The sequence below is a fragment of the Equus caballus genome, chromosome 20 (genome assembly GCF_041296265.1).
Source record: "Equus caballus isolate H_3958 breed thoroughbred chromosome 20, TB-T2T, whole genome shotgun sequence".
In the NCBI taxonomy this organism is placed as follows: domain Eukaryota; kingdom Metazoa; phylum Chordata; class Mammalia; order Perissodactyla; family Equidae; genus Equus; species Equus caballus.
The window spans coordinates 37,073,453-37,091,715 of record NC_091703.1 but is presented as its reverse complement, the minus strand read 5'-3'; the positions used below and the strand labels follow the sequence as shown (position 1 = coordinate 37,091,715).

The 18,263-nt window shown below is 47.2% G+C and overlaps 1 long non-coding RNA gene and 1 pseudogene across 1 annotated transcript; both read right to left on the bottom strand.

The window, feature by feature from the left end:
- Positions 1-254: 254 nt before the first annotated feature.
- LOC100061478 (17S U2 SnRNP complex component HTATSF1 pseudogene) lies at positions 255-4,177 on the bottom strand (annotated as a pseudogene).
- A 7,297-nt stretch (positions 4,178-11,474) lies between these two features.
- LOC138919474 (uncharacterized) lies at positions 11,475-17,880 on the bottom strand. The gene is made up of 3 exons (XR_011429676.1): positions 17,087-17,880; positions 16,032-16,143; positions 11,475-15,787 (listed from the first exon to the last, which is right to left on the bottom strand). It is a non-coding gene; the product is annotated as an uncharacterized lncRNA (long non-coding RNA).
- Between the last annotated feature and the right edge of the window lie 383 nt (positions 17,881-18,263).

Genomic DNA, 18,263 nt, shown 5'->3' with positions numbered 1-18,263 from the left:
GGGCCCCACATTTCCAATCGTAAAATGTGAGGTTGTTACATTTCTACAAATGAACTCTCCTCCCCCCAATTCCTTGCCTGAGTTAAAGTAAATGGTCCAGCAACGTCCTTTGGTCTTGGCATCCGAGGAGCCTCTGTGACTTGGGAGGAGCGGCCTGAATGGAGGCTTAAGGGAAGAGACTAGCTTTCAGCTGGTTGAGGGTGAAAGGGCAGTCAGGGTCCGGCTCTTTCTGAAGCACAGACGGAACTTGGATGTCAAAAGCCTCTGTTGACCTTGGGGGCACCGAGGAAAGCCTCTTATCTTCTCAGCCTTTCCTCCCTTTCTCTTGGGGTCTCCTCAACCTGATAATCTGTAATCACATCCCAGGCTTGGGCAATGATTTGATGGCCACCAGACCACCTTCCATCGAGGATTTGGATATGATAATCGGTGTCCTTCCATATTCCTCAAGGACACAGAGTCCACACCAGCTGCATGCCTATCAAAGAGAAGGAGCTTCCTAATCTGTCCGGACTTGGAACATTCTACTCAAAGGTCTTCTCTGATCTCGTTCAGCACCACTGGCTCATCCTCAAAATCCACAGGATGAAGCATACTTTTGATGATGATAACCCACTCACAGTGCATTCCGGAAAGCCCACTATCCTCTCAAGTCTCCGGTCCACTTGCTTTTGTTACAGAGAGCTTCTCCTCACAGACTTTGCACCTGTTTTTTGAGGCATCTTATCCCTCCTTCAGTTGAAATTTTGTCACCTTGACACGTAATTTGTAGCCTCTAGTTTCATCTTCATCTTTAATGCAAGATCTGCAGATTTCCTCTATAACACGCATCTCCTTTAAGATTTCTTTGATTATCTTTGTAAAGCTTGAGCTTAAATTCTCCTGAGGATCTCTCATAATAACGCAAAACTTGCATATAAGCTGTATAAATTCATGCACGGTAATGTCTGGAGGCAAGCCAGTTGTATCATTTGTATTTCTGTCTTGATTCCAACTTTCTTTTATCTCCCCTCTTTTTGAGATCAGTGAGCTTGGAGTTTTTCTTTGCAGAGGCTCCTCTGCATCCCCAGCATTGACATCTTGTATGTTCTCAGTAGAGCTAGACACGGCATCACTGGAGAAGCCGTGGTTGGCCTGATATGTAGCAATGAAAACTTCCGTGGTCTTGAGGAACCAAGTTCTCTTGTCCAGATCCCACTCATAGGTGGTGTCAGATGGCTGCTGCCCGAGAAAATCCATTTTTTCCACCAGGATCTTCTTGAGTGTCCCTGGCATCTCCATATAATTCTTGCATTTGCAACGGCTCATCAAACTCGTCGTTCCCATCCAAATGGTTGCCACTTGTCTTTCTAACCCAGCACAGGGGCAGCATCCAGGTGAGTGGCTGCTCCACCAGGCCTGGGAGCCACCACCAAGCATATCTGAGGCGATTGCCCAGATTCTGTTTTAAACATTTAACACACTAAGTCACTGAATCATCACAGCGACCCTGTGAGGTAGCTGCTGTTGTTTTCTGCACTCTACAGAAGAGGAAGTGGAGGCGCAGAGGCCTTGCCCAAGTTCATAGACAGCTCGTGCATGAGACAGCTGGGATTTGAATCCCGGCAGGTCTGCTCTAGAGGCCACATCCTTAACCTCCACTTTTTATGGCTTCCAAGAGACTAACTGGATGAAAGCCAGCCTGCCTCGCATCCCTGCTTTTATCATTTAATAGTGGAAATGAAAACTGCCAGCCTCCTACTCTATTTCATTGTTGTCTCCATGAGACTCCCTCTACACTTTCTGGCCGTGACCAGCCCTCCATGTGCCCCCTCTCTAAACTACCCTCACGCTCTTCAATAAACTGCAAATCTCCTCATACCCTTACTTCTCCTTGGAGTGCTCCCTCCACTCTCTGGCTTTAACTGAAATTGCAATCTCCCTTGAGGGCCCTACCTCCTCTGCAGGCTTCTAAAATGAGAGCTGTTTATTTTCTTATAGGTGAGGGTGTTTCCTTGCTCCAGATTCCTGCCTCCAAACTCCTTCTCCTCTGACCCCCAGTTTCTAGTTTAAAATAGCGCTCTGCCTCCCAGGCTCAGCCATGGGGCTAAATTGCCCTCTTTCTTTCTCTTTGCTGCCGTCTGCCACCTGCCAGACCTCTCCACCTCTCTCCGGGGGATGCTGGCACCTGGCTCTCTATCTCTTCCCATCTCATTGTCTGCATGGAGGACCCATTCCTCACCTGGCTTCTCAGCAACTTGGTGGCTTCATTCCCAGGATCTTCTCTACTCCAAATCAGCCACCCATTCTCATTGGCACATCCCGGACCTTGTCATCTGAAGCAGCCCCTCCTCAGGAATCACTCATTCAAGCAGTTTGCCTCAGCTCCCATCTCCTAACCTTCCATCTATCAGTCTGTCTACTCCTCTCATAACCATTTTTCAGTCTCCTGGGACCCCTAGATCAATGATACCTCCCTTCTTCCATCCCATCAGCCCCTCCTTATCTAGCTGCAAGTGCATGGCCCTTCATTTCATCGACTCTCTTGACAGTATGCTGAACTCCCTTCCCCGTCTATGTTTTCATCCTTGGTACCTATCTGGCAAAACCTCAACCCAAGATGAGCCCAATGATCTGTTTTCTTCAGGATTTTACTCTGATAACTGAGAAGTGTTGGAGGAAGTCATACAACCAGGAAATGGTTACCATGCCTCATTTATGGTCATCAACCCTAAGGAGGGCCCAGCATTGCTTAGTGACTCGACCACAACACTGGTCAACAGCTACTTTAAACACCGTGATCCTGGAACCTATGAGGCTCCCCCCTCTCTCTGTCCTCACTCTCAGTTGATGATCTCACTGTTGCGTCACAGAGAAAACCGAAGCCATCGGAAGTAAACTCCCTCAACCCCCTGTTAGCACACACTTCATCTGTACCTACCCTCTCCTTGTTCTTTCACGTTAGAATACAGCAGTGGTTCTCTAACTTTGTGAGCATCAGAATTGCCTGGAGGGTGTGTCTTAATGTTCTGATTCAGTAGGTGGTGGTGGTCGAGGATGGCTAGAATTTTCATTTGTAACTAGTTTCCTGCTGTGCTTGATGCTGCTGGCCTGGGGACCCCACTTTGAGAACCACTGGAGTAGAGACGCTGCCCTCCTCCTTCTAAGGCCAGTCTCTCTACCTATGTTCTGCATCCCCTTTCCTCAATTACCCCCTTTTTTTCCCTCCTGAATCTTCAGTCTCTCTCTCTCAAAACAAAAAAAAGCCAAAGCCAAACCCCTCCTCCATCTCGTTTCATCCTCTAACACTCCCTGCAACTCTCAGCCGCCTCATCCAGCCTCACTCATCACAACACACACAGTGCTCCTACCCTGATTGGATCCTGGTTTGAAAAAGCATATAAAAGTCATGTTGGGGTTAGTCGGGGGGAATTTGAGCTTATTCTGCATGTTGGATGATAATAGGGACCACTTGTTATTTTCTTAGCTGTGATCAGGGCATGTGGTTACGTAGGAGAAAGTCTTTATTTTTAGGAGATGTATGCTGAATTATTCAAGTGAAGCATCGTGACTTCCTAAATTCTCACAAGGTTCATGAATATATATAAATATATAAATATTTGTATGTGTGTATAAACGATCATTATTAAATCTAAGTAAAGTGGTGGATATACAAATGATAATTGTACTATAGTTTCAATTTTTCTGCGTGTTTGAAACTTTCATAATAAAAAGTTGGTAAAAAATTCTCCTTCTCTTCCCTCACTTCCACTCACTTCCCACCACTTTCAGGCTGTGTCCACCTCTCTCATGCCACTCAACTGCTTTTGCAGTGACCTTCATGTCACTAAATCCATTTTCTAATTTTCCCCTACTTGAATTCCTACCCATGGTCAACGTTGTTGACCAATTCTCTCTTGAAACACTGTCTTTCTTTGGCTCCCAGGACTGAGCACTTCCTGGTTTTCCTCCTCTCCCTCTGGCTGCTCCTTGCTCCTCTGTTGTCTCATCCTGGTCTATCTGGCCATATTGCCACTCATCAAGGCCTGCGAGCCCTGAACCCCTCCTCTTCTCATGGTACGCTCTCCTTCCAGAGGGTCACACCTGGCCCGCAGCTTCAGTTGCTCAGCTGGTTACTCTCAAGTTTTTGTCTTTCCTCTGATCTCCAGACTTGTGCGTCTGACTGCCTACCCGGCATCCCTACGGGGATGTCTCACGGGCACCACAAACAGCATATTCGACACTGAATCATGATCTTCCTCCACAAACACTTCCATCTTCAGATCTGGACCACGGGGTCCTGCCCTGGCCCACATACTTTAGGGGGCCTCACCTATCACAACCCACATTTATTAAATGACACCTGGGCACCTCCGTCACTTGGGATCCGGCCCTCAGTGCTAGCACAGCACAACCCGAAACCCTGGGCATCTGCTCTCGTAATTGACACTGTTCAGGCCCCAGAGAAATGCTTCTGCAATCTCTTGCCTTGTATCCTAGAAACAAAAGATGACTACAACTGAATCCTGTGCAAGTCTGAGGACGTGCCTCTGTCAGATTCCGAGGCACACGCTGTTTTGGAGCGTAGGGAGGATTTAAGCAGGGGAAGCACTTGGGTAAGAGAAAATACAACTTAATGGATCTGTCAAATATTACCCCTCAAACAGCATGGTAAAGTATCATTTCCCATTTGTGTTGAGAGTCCGTTTGTCTTGCTTCTCTTTGTGTTCTAAGGTATCAATTTATGTTGTGCTGCATTCACAATAGTTGCAAATGACAGTTGAGGAACATTTTGCAATATTAAATGAGTCTTGTTACTGTTAAATTTGTATGCATGTAGGTCTAGACATAACTTTTGTGACATAGGATATTGATTCTCTATATTGGTAAATGGATGAACATTGACTATACTAGATTATGAATAGTTTGATTTCTATAAAATTATTCAATAAAATTTTTTTAAAGTAAGCAAATAGCTTTATTTAAATTAGTTTGATTTAAAATATTAATATTTATTGATTATAATTTATATTTTGCCTTTTTCAATAGATAATTTTGAATATTTTAGAAGAAAATAAGTTTGATAGACACATTAAAATGATTTTAAGATTTTTTACATTTACATTTACATATTTTGGTGAAAATACATTTAAATTTAGTAAACTTTGGCTACAATTATATTTTATTTTTAAATCCTAGATCATTGAGAATGAGTACACATTGAGATCATGATAGAAATAGCAATTATGAATGTGGAACTCAAAGAAATAAGCTGAAAATAAAAAAGAAACAGAACATCTTCATGGAGGCAATCTACTTAAATTTTTATTTTTTTAATTTTTAATTTTTTTTAATTTTTAAAAACTAAGAAAAGAGTACAAACTGAGGCCACATATATCTTCACTGTTTTAATCAGTAATTAAATTAGGAAAGAATATGAAGTGGCATGGATTCTATCTGACCTCTTCAAGTGTAGATTTGATAAAATAATTTTCTGGCTCATTTTCATCAAATCTACAACCTGAACAGGCAGATTAAATCCATCCAACTTCATATTCTTTATTTGTATTCTTGTTCTGGGCCCCTCAAATGTCAGAATTCTATCTCTTCCCCTCAGGATGCTCGCCACCTGCCCCACCCCCGCCCGAACCCAGTCACGCAGGGTTAGCAGCCAACAGCCTTAGCTAAGGTTTCAACCAACTGCCAGAATCAGCTGCCAGACACGTGAGAGAACAAGCCTTCAGATGATTGCAGCTCCCAGTCACTGAGTCACTTCCAGCTCGGTCCCCAGACGTTATGGAGCAGAGACAAGTGGTCCCAGCTGTGCCCTGTTCCAAACCTAACCCACAGACTCTGTGGGAGGTAATGGAAGGTTCTTGCTGTTGTAAGCCTTGAAGGTTTGGGGTGGTTCGTTACGCAGCAACGGATAACTAACACACCTCCTCAATTCTCTGGAGTCAGCTCCACCCCCACCACCCTCCCACCTAATCTGCTCTTACTAAGGGAACCACAGTTGGATCTTCTCATTGCCAAATAGAAGGACGTTTTCCATCTTCATTTCATTTTTCTTTCCTGGAGCATTTGCCCCTGTTGACTACCCTTTGAAGGTTTTTTCTCCGTTGACTTTTGTGAAACTACTCTCTCTTTCTCTCATTTCTCCTCCAGCTTCTCTGGCTGATCTTTCTTAGGCTACTTTCCATGACTTGGTCCATGTCCCTTCTCTCCTCGTCTGCACACTTTTCTCGGGCACTCTCATACCCCTGGCTTCAACTACCACTGCTATGCTGGTGTCTCCTGATTGTATATTTCTAGCCTAGATTTTTTTCTTGAGCTCTGCTCCCAGATATCTGTCTCCAGAATCTCTCAAACTGAGTCTCCAGTTGCTTAAAAATTAGTGTTTCAATTTAAACTTATCAAGCAAGCATTGAATATTCCCAAATTTGAGTTTGTCTTTTCTCCCCAACCTACTCCTTCTCCATTGTTCCTGGTTTCAGTAGATGGAACCACTGACGCCTAGTTGCTCAAGCCAGAAACTCAGAAGGCCCCCAGGCTCACTCTTGCTCTTCTCCCAGGTTCTAATGATCAAGTCCTAGCCATTTCATTTTCCAGCTCATCACCGTCTCTGAATCCCTCCAACGCTGCTGCCCACCTGCCTCTGGCTTTTCCCCAGCCCCACCAGCTCCACAGAGGCGAAGCCCACACACTTCCTGCAGTTTGCAGCCGTTGCTCAGGACTTCTGTTCAGTCTTGACCTACTCCCTCAATCTTGCCTCTTTCCAGCTCCCAATTTTTGGCCATATGACCCCAACCTAAATCTCATCTCTGGAACTTTGGATTCCAGGTTTTGAACCCAGTTTTCCCTGCTGGTATGTGCTTCAGAGAGAATCTTTATCCTGGTTCTGCCCCTAAACCTATCTCCCAATCTGAGCCACCTGGTTGGTCCCAGGCAGGCTGTGCCAGTCCCCATGAGGAGGGGATGCAGCACTGCTCAGGGGTCCTCACCTAGACCTTTGGCGATGTCTCCTCACTGGTCCTCTGCTCCTAGTTTTGCCACCTCCTCTTTAGCCCCTGCTCCTCACAGGAGCCAGAGGGATGCTTCTGAAGTGGACAGCGGAACACCTCACTCCCCTACTCGCAAATCCTTAATGGCTGCCCCCACTTCGGGTAAAATCTCCGCTTGTTCATCTGGCACACAAGGCCCTTCAGATCTGACTCAGTATATGAAGCTGTAGCCCCTACAACATAGTGGAAAGAGCACAGGCTTTACAGGGCTGCTTCAAATCTCAGCTCTGCCATCTGTTGGCTGTGTGATCTTAGGCAAGTTACCTAACCTCTCTGGGCCACAACTTTCTCATGTTTAAAATGAGATAGTGATATTGTGAGGATTAGTGATTTATATGATTTTTTGAAGCATCTGTCACAGTGCCTGACACATAGTAAGTGCTCAAGAAATGTTAGAGATTATTATCTTCCATCCTGCCCATCTTTGTGCTTTATGCTCCAGCTGGCAAAACTGACTTACCTGGGGATCCTTTAAACAATTTTTTTTTATTGAGGTAAGATTTGGTTTATAACATTACATAAATTTCAGGTGTACATCATTATATTTCAATTTCTGCATAGACTGCATCGTGTTCACCACTGAAAGTCTCGTTGCCATCTGACTCTGTACAAATGTTTGGGGATGCTTGATCACGTCATACTTTCCATTATCCACACTATGCACATGCTTTTCTCTCCATCTAAAAGTTAACTACTCACCATCCACTCCTCCCTACACACGCACACACATACACACAAAGCCAATGTATGCCTTTTTTAAGAATTAGCTCAAATCTCAAATCCTATGAAGCCATCTCTGACTCTTCTAGGTAGAGTGAGACCTCTTTTTTCTAATGCTGCCTGTTTTGGTTCTCTATCGCTGCTCAACAAGCCGCCCTAACATTTAGTGTCTTTAAAGCAGCAGAAACTCATTGTTTCTCACAATTCTGCAGTTTGACTCGCAGTTCTGCTGTATTTAGTGTTGGCTGGTGTGCTGGGGCAGTTGGATATTCCAAAACAGCCTCGCTCACTTGGCAAGCAGTGATGTTGGCTGCCAGCTGGAGCTCAGCAAGTGTTGCCCTCTGTGGGCCTTGGTTCTACTTCACGTGGGCCTCTCCCTGTGACTGCTTGGGCTTCCTCCTAGCATGGTGACCGGGTTCCAAGAAGGCATGTTCCGATTGGCAAAAAGTGGAAGCTGCAGATCTTATAAGACCTAATCTCGGCAGTTACACATCACTCCTGCCACATTCCATTGGTCAAAACCGGTCATAGGGCCAGCCCAGATTCAAGGAAGGAGAAACAGACTGTACATCCTGATGTGAGGAGTGACAAAGCATTTGCTGCCGTCTTCAATCCACCACGCTCCTGCTGCCCTCTGTTACCCACCTTTATTATAGCTCTAATTACGTTGTGTTTTCAAGATCCGCTCATGCATCTGTCTCTGTGCCAACCTCCATCTTAGAGCTCAGAAACTGGCAACCCACACAATTATTTCACTTGGTTCATAATGTGCTTTTATTATTCTTTTGAATTAATTGCAGCACTTAAAAAAATGAAGAGGTTTTACAGAAAAATTGGGATTTATAGTTTCTCTTAAAAGGAATTTTTTAAATGTGACAATGCTAACTCTGAATTCCTACATGGCAACACCCGACCAGGACCTGCTGAGTCTCCAGGTGGAGAGAGTGCTCTCCGTCTGTTACCACCTCACCCTGGCACTCTGCACGGGACCTGCCAGGTCCTTATAGGAAGGTGCGTTCGCAACCTGTGATTCAGCTCCTTGAAGGCAGAGTCTGGGTCTTCTCAGATACTGAGCATTTTCATTGTCAAGTGAGGTTCTTAAGAGATTTTAGAAGTTGAGATTAAAAAGGAACTTATATGCAGCTGGAAGTGATACCTAACAACACCATCATCTTCAACGACAGCAGCAGTCTCCTGGAGCACTCGCTCTAAGCTCGTGACTGTTCTAAGTACTTTAACTTATTTGACTCTCACAACAATGTTATGAGAAAGGCACTTTTAATATAGGCATTTGATAGATGAGGAAAGAGGCACACAGCAGTTAAGTAGCTTGCCTAAGATTAACAGGTATAAATACGAGGAGAGAGACCTCACATGGCGAGGAGAGAATAGGTAGGGACGTCAGATGGCTCCACCTCCAGAGCCAGCATCCTTGTACTCTTCTAAAGAGATGAACAGCTAACTTTCATTTATCATTTTTCCATTTACTGGCTCATTTAATTATCACAACAACCCAATTAAGCAAATCCTTACTTTTACATTATTTCTTTTGCTTTATATCTTTTCTTTAAAAATAAAAAAGCACTACAGTGACAGCTAAAGCCCATCCCATTTCTTTCCTTCTGCAGTGGTAATTAATCTGAAGTTGTTGGAAATAATTCCCATGCATATTTTGTATTTTTAACAAATCTGATTTTTTCCCTAAACACGTATCATTGTTTTGTATATTTTTAAACTTACATAAACATCATACAACATCCATTTTTGCAACTTTCTTCTACTCATTATATTATATTGTTAGAATATAGCTATAATTCATTTATTTTAACTACTGTGCAGCAGTCCATTGTAAGAATAAAACCATACCTTTTTATCTACTCCTTTACCTTAAGGACAGGTTGTTTCCACTTTTTCTTGACATTGTAATGCCCATTCTTATCCTTGCTTCTTTGTGCCCATGGCACAAATGTTTTTCTGAGGAACACATCTAGAAGCAAGCTTGCTGGGTATTAGCTGCATTTTCAGCATTAAGTATTGACAATTTTCTCTTGAAATTTGTTATAGCTGTTTACATTTCAATCTCAAATGTATGAGTTCCTGTTGTCCCACATTTTTGTCAACACTTGGTGTTACCAGAGTTATTTTAATTTTGCTGATTTAGCATGTGTAAAGTCGTATCTCATGGTTTCGATTTGCGTCTCTTCATTACTAGTGAAGTTGAGCATCTTTTCATATGTTTATTGGCCATTTGAGTTTCCCCTTTGGTGCTTTGCTGCTGATATCTTTTTCTCATTTTCGCCTGCCTTGTCTTTTTCTTATTGATTGGCAAGAGTTCTTTATAAATCCTGGATACAAATCCTTTGCTGGTCATATAGGTTGTAAATATTCTCCAAGTCCGTGGCTTGTCTTTTTATTTTGTTGTGATGTCTCTTGGCTTATAGAGGTTAAAAAAAATTTTTTTAATGTAGTCATATGTGTGCATCTTTCCTTTATTTGTGCTTTTTGAATCTTGTTTAAGAAATCCTTCCCTGCTCTAATATCACAATATATTGTCTTATATCTTCTTCAAGCAGTTTTAAGTTTTGTTTTTCACGTATTTAAGCTATCTGAAATTTATTTGGGGGTATGTTGTAATGTAGGGATCTATTTTTTTTTCCCATTTGGATAGCTGGTTAACCTGACACTTTAACAAATAGCTCATCCTTTTCCACTGACCTATGTCACTTTTGTCATATGCCAAGTTCTCATATCTTTGCGGGTCTGATTCCAACAAGTTCTTTCCTGTACCAGTGGTCTACACTATTGGAGGACCACACTGCCTTTACCACTTGAGCTTTAGAGGGAAGCTGTGATATGTGGTAAGGCAAGTACTCTGGTATTCCTCCACTTCAAATTTGTTTCGGCTTTTCTTGGGCATTTACTCTTCCATAAAAATTTTAAGAACAGCTTATCAAGTTCCATAAAACATCTGGCTGGGGTTTTGATTAGAATTGTACTGAATTTATAGATTTGAGAAAAATTACCATCTTCATATTGAGCTTTCCTCTTCATGAGCATTCTTTTGTGTCTTTTCAAAACATTCTCCAATAAATTTTTATAATTTTCTCCATAAATATGCACATATTTTGTTATGTTATACTTATTCCTAAGTATCATACAGCTTTTGTTGCTATTACAAATGGTACTTTCTTAAAACAAAATCTTCCATTTGTTTGTTGCTATGATACAGGCAAATTGGTGTTTGCATATTCATCTTGTCCCCAGAAAGGGCTGTACTGGTTCTGTTTGTGGGTTCTCATAAATTGTCTTTGTCAATAATCAATCAATCATTTATGTATAGTGATGGCTTTATTTCTTCTCTTTCTTATTGTACCAGTTTAGACTCCCTAACACGAGTTGAATAGAAACAGTAAAAACTAATATTCTTATCTTGATATTGGATGTTATTTTCAATTCCTAGTTAGCTAGATTTTTTTAAAATGATGAATTAGGGTTAAACTTTATCCAATGTGTTCTCTGTACCTATTGGGACGATCGTGGTTTTTTTCCCTTTAATATGTCAATGTTGTAAATATCATTTATAGATTTTTTAAGTAGATCATCCTTACATTCCTGGAATAACCCCTGCTTGGTCACACACACACACACACACACACACACACGTACACACACACACACACACTTACCTACATATATACACACACTTGCACAAACTTTACTGGATTCAGTTTGCTACTATTTTATTTAGGACTTTTAGTCTTATAAGTGAGATTTTCCTCTTTTACCGTTATCTGGTGTAGTTTAAATAAATAAATAAATAGTTCCTTTAAGAGTTGGCAGAATAATATACCTAGGAACCATCTAGGTGCTGTGTGCGTGTACATTTTTAGCTTCTCATTTAATTTATTAGAATTTATAGATCTGTTCAGGTTTTTAATTTCTTCTTGAGTCAGCTTTGGCTCCTTTCATCTAATTTCCCCACCTCTTCAGGACCAAGACCTCGTCTCCTGTCCCCGGGTGGCTGGAAGCACTCAAGCCCTGAGTTAACAGAACCCATTCCCTCCAGCCGCCTTCTGGTCACCGTGGCCACAGTCAGCTCAGCCTCCAGCTTTCAGTTTCCTCTTTGTTTCTGGCACCTGGAATTTTACTTTCCTTTTGAGAATTCAGTCATATGTTTAATTTTTTTCATATTTTATCCAGTATTTCTAGATGACGGTGCTTTTAGATTTTCTAATTCCTCCAACTTGCTTGATTTCGAAGTTGTTCCCATTTTATGTAAGCTAGGGTTCCGAGTGGTTTAATAGCCTGCTGAAGGTCACACCGCTAATACTTTTAACCTTGTTATTGAATCCAGATATTTTGTTTCTGAATCCTGTGCTATTGCCTCATTATTCCATGCTGGCTTCTGAAGCCAAGGAGCCAAGACCAGGAAGGGGCACTAAAAAACTAAAGGGAGAAAGGTTCTCCTAGGCAAGGTGGAGGTGAGGAGGGTGCCGGAGAGGTGGAGCTGGGAAGATGGATGACACCAGGAAACATGGAGAAAGGAATGGTGCTAAGGAAATGGCATATGGGACTCTTGGGCGGCAGCCGCTGGAGGGAAATTACGGCCTCAATCCACCCTCTCTGAAATCCTGAAATATCTAGCCTCTGCCGCAGATCCTGGCGCATGTGCACCCATTCAACCAATATTTCAATATTTATGGAGTGTCCAGGGAATAGCAAGAGTGAGCCTCTGCAGTCGTGGTGCCCACCCTCAGGGAGCTTACAGTCTGTGGGGAGACAGACATCAATCAAATAATCACCAACAAATATGGAACTGAACTGTGCCAAGTGCCTCCAAGAAAGGTGCACCTTGGTGTGGGAGCCCAGAGGAGGGAATTGGACCCTGAAGGAAAGGATAGGGTACCTTCCCTAAGGATGTGGTAAAGGAGCTGAGATCCGAAGAATGAGGAGCTAAGAGAGAAATGGAAGAAAGCACCTCTCAGGAGGAGGGCCCAGCCTGGCCGCCGCTCTCTGCGGGAGGAAGCGGGACACCGACAGGAAGTGGAGCGCTCTGCGCGAGGGAGAGAGGAGTGAGTGGTGGGAGATGAGGCTGGAGAGGCCGACACGGCCACACCTCGCAGAGCTTTAAAGGCCAGGTTAAGGACTGGGGTCTTTAACCTGAGATCAATGGGAAACCATTGAATGGGCTTCAGCAGGGTGCCTGAAACAATCAGATTTACATTTCAAAGAGGCCTCTGTTACTCAGGTGTGCTGCTCACAGAGAACGCCATTCCCAGCCTCTCCAGCCATCACGATGATTCAGAGGAGAACCAGATGGTCCAGGTGGTAGCTGGACAAGGGAGGTGGAGGGGTGGGAAAGAGACGACATACTTGAGAGAGTATAGTGGATACAATTGATAGGACTAGATGCTGGGTTCAATATTGAGATGCTGAACACGCCTAGATCAAATCGGTGGAAGGCGGGGGCTGCATCATATGCCTGTTTGTAATACCCAGGTCCCAGAACAGTCCCTGACACGTGGTGGACTCAATACATATTTCCTGAAAGGGTGAAACTGATTAGCAGTCTCTCAGTGACCCTTTTATCCCTCCAGTTCTTTAATTCCTTCGTGTGTGTGTCAGTAATCAGCCTCTGATACCTCCTAGGGAGGACTCTGCCCAGTTCTAAAGAGTATACTTTGGGGGAAGTTAATACAAGAGCTGAGGTCTACCTTATCCTTTAACATGAACAGTAACCATAAACTTGCTGTGAGTGTTGCCAGGGAGTGACTCCCCCAGCAGAACCTTCTAAAAGGGTGAATGATGACAGCGCTCTCCTCAGTGCCAGGCTGGGCCAGGGGCACCAGTCTGGAAGGGACTCTGCTGTGGGACTCCCTCCTGACTCTTTGTTCAAAATCAGTTTGCCAACACACGAAGAAGACAGTTAGCAAGCAATTTTGTGGAAAAAGTGCAAATGGCAGGACATGAAGTGCTTGTGTTGGCAACTCAGTGCCTTCACAACACTGGGGGAAACTTGTCAACTGAAGAAGAAATGAGTGGTTCCCCGGGGATGTTCGTACCTGAAGACATTTGTTTCTAAGTTTTTCTGAGATGTTTCTTGTGGGTCTTGTCTCACACAGCCCTGCTGTCTTTTCTCCACATTCCAGAACCTCCCACTTTCTCCTCCAAACTCCTTTGGCTTTTCCTCCGGTCTCCATCTCCTCCACATCCCTGCCCTCTCCTTGGACACCTGCCTCTGCCCTTTTGCACCTTTCAATAGGAGGCCTCTGTACAGCTGGAAAGAGCAGCCTCCATCTGGGCTTTATTCCTAGACTGAAGTGCAATGAAGGTTTTAGGAAGCCCTGGGGTCCTGAAACAGGGCCTAGCAAGGCCAGGAGTAGGCATAGGGAGATGGCAGCATCAGACAGGTGTGCTGGGTGTAGCTTTAGCACCAGAGGCAAGAAGCATCCAGAAGCCTCGGGGGAAATGAGAGGGTTGGAGGGGTTAGTGGGGGACTAGGATTTGATGGTGGGCGTTGTCATGGAGATCTATGGGGATTCAGTTATCTCTTTGAAATGATCCCTTCAAAAAAATCCCAGGGAATCGGATCCATCCATGAGGCAGCAGGACCCAGACATCCTGGTTAAATGTCTCAGACGGAGGACAGAAGATCAGAAGTACAGAGTCCTTTCTAAGAAACAGGGAGAGCTCTTTCCCAGGCCGGGAGCTCTCTGGGGAACTGGCACGTTGGACTAGAAGTGAGGTGGACCTGGCCATTCCAGCTTTGAGTAGGTCCAGCAGAGACACTCTGGCCACCCAATGTGGTTGCTCTGAAAGTTGCTCTGGCTGGGGTGTGGTGGAAGCTGTGCTCCATTATGCCTCCCACAGAAGAGGCAGTCATTCCAACTGCCCCTCTACCCTCCTAGAGTGCTGTGGAGTTGGGGGGCTGGCTCCCCACAGGGGCCTTGACTTGGCCTCCAGATGTCCCCCCCCTCCATGTTCATCCCTGTGCTCCTCACCAGCCCTGGCCTGTTGTCAAGGTCGATGGGGACTCTGAGTGAAGCCACAGCCGCCAGAGCAGAAGGGCCTGTCCCCAGAGCGGCCCTGCAGGTGCTGCGCCAGGCCGGAGCTGGACCGGAAACTGCACTCGCAGTCTTGCCCCTGTGGACTCCCTGGTGCCACACAGCCCTGAGCTCTGTCTGAAGCCCTTGCTGCACTGGTCACAGTGGTGGGGCCGCTCCCCCCGTGGTCCTGCTGGTGGTGTTGCAGGTTGGAGTAGCCAGAGCCCTCGGGATACTGGGGGCAGAAGAAGGGCTTCTCATGTGCTGCACTGTGTGGCAGCAGGCTACTGCCCGCACCCGAGGGAAGAGCACACCTAGCAGGTGTGGGCCGGCAGGGACAGCAGAGGAACCAAGTGGTGGACCCACTGGTGGGCCACGAGCCAGAGGTGCTGGCTGAAGCCATGGCCACACTAGCCGCACAGGTAGGGCTTCTCCCCTGTGAGCATCCGTCCGTAGGTGCTGGGCTCAGCGGACACTCTGGGTGAAGTGCTTGCCACACTCGGGGCAGGGGAAGCTGTGCTCACTAAGTGAGTCTTCTCACGATAGACGAGGCTGGGTGGCTCCTGAACCCCATCCACAGGTGACACAGACGTAGGGCCATGTGCCTGTGTGAACAGTGGTGTGCTGCAGCCGGCCAGAGCTCTGGGGAGAAGCCCTTGCTACACTGGTGGGCATGTGTGTCGGGGGCTGGGGCAGGTAGGAGCTGTGGCCACACCGGCTGCAGGAGCAGGGCCTGTCACCCGTGTGGGAGTGTAGGTACAGGGTCAGGCTGGGCCCCCTGGCTGAAGCGCTTCCCACATTTGGGGCACGGAAAGGGGAGTTCACATTCCAGGCTGGAAAGGGGCTTCATGGTGGGGGGTGGGGCCTCTGGTAGGAGAAGTTGGAAAAGGTCAGTTGTGACAGCTGAGGGGTCAAAGGGTCCCACAGAAGATAGGGAGCTGGAGATCTGTCCTGCCTTCTCCTCTTCCTTTGCTCCCCGCCTGCCTGTCGGGGGAGGGGAGACTCAGGTGAGATCAGCAAGGAGGAGGGGGAGGCTGAAGAGACAGAGGTGGGAGAGCACAGGCCCCCCACCTGAAGGAGGGGTTAGGGACTTTGGTGACCCTTCCCTTCCCCCCAGGGTGAAGTGTGGAGTTGGTGGGGGAAACCCAGGGCACAACTTGCCTGTGAGCAGTTAGCCAGGTTTTGAGGGCCGCCAGGCAAGGACAGAGCCCTCAGAGATAGGCCTCACCTGGCAGGGGTCTCCTTAGGGCACTTTCTCTCAGGCTCCTGGGGCCCTGGGCTCTGGGGCTCAGCTTCTGCATTCAGACACATGGTCTGTTCCGGTTTGGGGTCTCAGAAGCCTGAGTTAAATGGGGGGGGGTAGGTAAGGGACAGAAAGGCTCACCTTCTACCACTCCCTCAGGCCCCCTCCCCCAAAGATTCCCTCCCATCCATCTCAGCCTGGTCCCACATCCTTTGTGACCCCCTCCTGTATGGGACACTTGCCATTCACCCTATGAAGAAGGGAGCTAATATGTCACGGAACATCTCGGGCAGTGGTTTTCAGCCTAGGGCATATCAGAAATCACCAGGAGGGCTTGTTAAGACACAACTGCTGGGGCCAACTGATGGCGTAGTGGTTAAGTTCGCACGTTCTGCTTCTGCGGGCCCGGGTTCGCCAGTTCGGATCCTGGGTAGGGACCTATGCACCACTTGGCAAACCATGCTGTGGCAGGCATCCCACATATAAAGTAGAGGAAGATGGGCACGGAGGTTAGCTCAGGGCCAGTCTTCCTCAGCAAAAAGAGGAGGATTGGCGGCAGATGTTAGCTCAGGGCTAATCTCCCCGCCCCCCCCACAAAAACACAGCATTAAAACAAAACACACAATTGTTGGCCCCACTTCCAGAGTTTCTTGTGCAAGGTCGCTCAGTTTGCAAGTGGCTGGGCAAAGATCCCCACTCAGGTCTGTCCCATTCTAGCATCAACCTTTCCTTCTTTCTCCACATTGCTCCTTTGCAATGTGGATATTCTCTTACATGTATTTTGTTCCTCAACAAAGTAGTCGAATTCCCTTTTGTATACTTTGTATCTTTCACTTTGCCTAACCTGTACATGCAGCCCCAATTGAGGGACCGAACTAACCCGGTGGAGCCAGGGGTGGAACAGAATTGGAGCTCCCTGGCCCTCCCGCGCCCCCCTCCCCCCCACCCCCCACCCCCAGCCCCTGCCGGCATCCGAAAGGAGAATGCCCCTTCAGGGAAAAGTAGTTATTTTTCCTTCTGGGTGGGTAGAAGAGACTTACCTAGGGAAACGGTTTCGTGTGTCTCCCACTTGGTGTCACCTAAATAAACAGGCTTCTCTGTGAAATTCATAGTCATGGGACAGAGGAGGGTAGAGAGAGGGGGCAGGAGGAGAAATGTGAGAAGTGGAGAGAACTGCAGGGCGGGGCGAAGGTGTCGACTGGGGAGCCGAGGAGGGATAGAGGGGCCCCAGAGGGGAGAGATAGGGGGCCAGGGGCCGCAGGGGGTTCCATAGTGAAGCCAGAGGGCGGCGGAACAGAGGCAGAAGAGGCTGCCGGATGGTGAGGGCTGGGGAGAAGGAGGAGCGCGATCCCAGGAGCCCCTGGAACCAGAAGAGAAGCCAGGTTCATTCCACACTCTTCGGCTTCCACCTCGGTTTCTCTCCCGACTCCTTCCCATCTGTTTCTCTTCCTTGAAACTCCGGGAGCAACGCCCTTCTTCCTCTTGCCCCAACATCCCAGGACTGCCACACCCCCTGGATACCTGGGGTCGGAGAGAAGGGGAGCCAGGATCAGGGTTCCGTGGAGGCGGGTGTAGAAGGGGGTTGCTGCGAGGGTGAGGTGGGTGTCGTCCTTTTCTGCAGGGCAAGAGGTCTCCGGGTGCGGGGAGCGCCAGGTCCCCAGGGCTGCGGTACTTGCCGAGGCTGGAGGTTGCCCCATGAGTCCGCGGTATTAAGGGTACTAGGGACTAGGGGAACGAACGGGAAATCTGAGACGTGGAGTGGGGTGCCCTCGGGTCGGCCGGTCAGATCCAGAGTCTGCCTCCTCTGTCAACAGGGCAGAGAACCGAGGGAGCCGCAGGAATTTGGGGCGGGTCAGAGTGGGGGCGCGAAGGGCAACGGAAACAGGAAATGAGAGGCGGAGAGGCTGAAAGCGGGAGAGGGAGAGTCAGTCGCTCCTGGAGCGGCAATTCCTCCCCCTGACCCCCCGTGCTGTTTGAGACCGGCTCGCAGCCGTGCGCCCCTTTCCCCAGGCCCGGGCTTGGGGCCCAGCCTCGCCCGCGAACTCGAGGCCGGGAGGCAGCGGTGACATGACTTGAAGCTCCCACCCCTCTGCCCTCAGCCGCCGCCGGGACAGGCCCAGAACTACGACTCGGGGTGGCCCTCCCCCCAGCGGCCCCGCGGCTCGGCGGGCACCGGCTCGCGCACTCTTGGGAACTGTAGTCCGCGGCGCTGCCCGC